A 2,500-nucleotide genomic window follows, 5' to 3' on the forward strand; every position below is an offset into this window, starting at 1 on the left:
AAACGCTAGAAATTGGCGGCGATGTCTCTCTTGTGGCTCACGGGGCTGTTAGGGTGGCACAGAAATCCCTCGGAATGGGAAAACGGGTCATTTTCGTGTCGCCACATTGCATGCGAACCGCATGAAACTTCCAGAGGCATTTGCAGCAGAAATGCATGTGCAGTCAAAAAATTGAATATTTTTCACGGATAGACCCCGTGAAACGCTAGAAATTGGCGGGGATGTGTCTCTTGTGGCTCACGGGGCTGTTAGGGTGGCACAGAAATCCCTCGGAATGGGAAAAAACGGGTCATTTTCGTGTCGCCACATTGCATGCGAACCGCATGAAACTTCCAGAGGCATTTGCAGCAGGAATGCATGTGCACTCAAAAAATGTGATATTTTTCACGGAGAGACCCCGTGAAACGCTAGAAGTGGGCGGGGATGTCTCTCTTGTGGCTCACGGGGCTGTTAGGGTGGCACAGAAATCCCTCGGAATGGGAAAACGGGTCATTTTCGTGTCGCCACATTGCATACGAACCGCATGAAACTTCCAGAGGCATTTGCAGCAGGAATGCATGTGCACTCAAAAAAGTGAATATTTCTCACGGATAGACCCCGTGATACGCTAGAAATTGGCGGGGATGTCTCTCTTGTGGCTCACGGGGCTGTTTGGGTGGCACAGAAATCCCTCGGAATGGGAAAACGGGTCATTTTCGTGTCGCCACATTGCATGCGAACCGCATGCAACTTCCAGAGGCATTTGCAGCAGAAATGCATGTGCAGTCAAAAAAAAATTGATATTTTTCACGGATAGACCCCGTGAAACGCTAGAAATTGGCGGGGATGTGTCTCTTGTGGCTCACGGGGCTGTTCGGGTCGCACAGAAATCCCTGGGAATGGGAAAACGGGTCATTTTCGTGTTGCCACATTGCGTACGAACCGCATGAAACTTCCAGAGGCATTTGCAGCAGGAATGCATGTGCACTCAAAAACTTCTATATGTTTCACGGATAGACCCCGTGAAACGCTAGAAATTGGCGGGGATGTGTCTCTTGTGGCTCACGGGGCTGTTAGGGTGGCACAGAACTCCCTCGGAATGGGAAAAGGGGTCATTTTCGTGTTGCCACATTGCATAGGAACGCCATGAAACTTCCAGAGGCATTTGCAGCAGAAAGGCACGTGCACTCAAAAATTTTAATATTTTTCACGCATAGACCCCGTCAAACGCTAGAAGTTGGCGGGGATGTCTCTCTTGTGGCTCACGGGGCTGTTAGGGTCGCACAGAAATGCCTCGGAATGGGAAAACGGGTCATTTTTGTGTGGCCACATTGCATAGGAACGGCATGAAACTTCCAGAGGCATTTGCAGCAGGAATGCATGTGCACTCAAAAACGTCTATATTTTTCACGGATAGACCCCGTGAAACGCTATAAATTGGCGGGGATGTCTCTCTTGTGGCTCACGGGCGCTGTTAGTTAGGGTCGCACAGAAATCCCTCGGAATGGGAAAAGGGGTCATTTTCGTGTTGCCACATTGCGTACGAACGGCATGAAACTTCCAGAGGCATCTGCAGCAGAAATGCATGTGCACTCAAAAACGTCTATATTTTTCACGGATAGACCCCGTGAAACGCTAGAAATTGGCGGGGATGTGTCTCTTGTGGCTCACGGGGCTGTTAGGGTCGCACAGAAATCCCTCGGAATGGGAAAACGGGTCATTTTCGTGTTGCCACAATTGGCATACGAACGGCATGAAACTTCCAGAGGCATTTGCAGCAGAAATGCATGTGCACTCAAAAACGTGAATATTTTTTCACGGATAGACCCCGTCAAACGCTCGAATTTGGCGGGGATGTTTCTCTTGTGGGTCACGGGGCTGTTCGGCTCGCACAGAACTCCCTTGGTCCACCTGATTCGTGCATACAGGCAGCAACTAAAACTCTGTAAACCTGCTGTGAGGACATCTAAACAGTGGACCAGTGAGGCTGTGGAAGATTTGCGGGCGTGCTTAGACTGTACTGACTGGGATATGTTCACGACTGCTACCAATAGTCTGGATGAACTCACAGAGGCTGTGTACATCAGCTTCTGTGAGGACTGCTGTATCCCAACACGTACCAGGGTGAACTTTAACAACAACAAGCCCTGGTTCTCAGCAAAGCTCAAAAGGTTGAGGTTGGAGAAGGAGGAAGCGTTTAGGAGTGGGGATAGAGACAGATTCAAGGAGTCGAAGAACAGGTTTAGCAAAGCGGTGAGAGAGGCTAAACGACTGTACTCAGAGACACTAAAACACCAGTTCTCTACTAACGACGCTGCTTCTGTCTGCCAAAGGGCTCAGGCACATCACCAACTACAAACCCAGAGCGCCCCACACCACTAACGACTCCCACCTAGCCAACGACCTGAACGAGTTCTACCGTAGATTTGAAAGACAATTGGACTGTCCTGAACCACCCCTTCCCACCCAAGAGGCCCCATCCCCCACCCATACTACAGAAACGACTCTCTCCTTTCAGGAG

This window comes from Petromyzon marinus, unplaced genomic scaffold, assembly GCF_048934315.1.
Source record: "Petromyzon marinus isolate PM22_M1 ecotype Great Lakes invasive population unplaced genomic scaffold, UKy_Petmar_22M1.pri1.0 PM_G_Scaffold_78, whole genome shotgun sequence".
NCBI classification, from domain to species: Eukaryota; Metazoa; Chordata; class Hyperoartia; order Petromyzontiformes; family Petromyzontidae; genus Petromyzon; species Petromyzon marinus.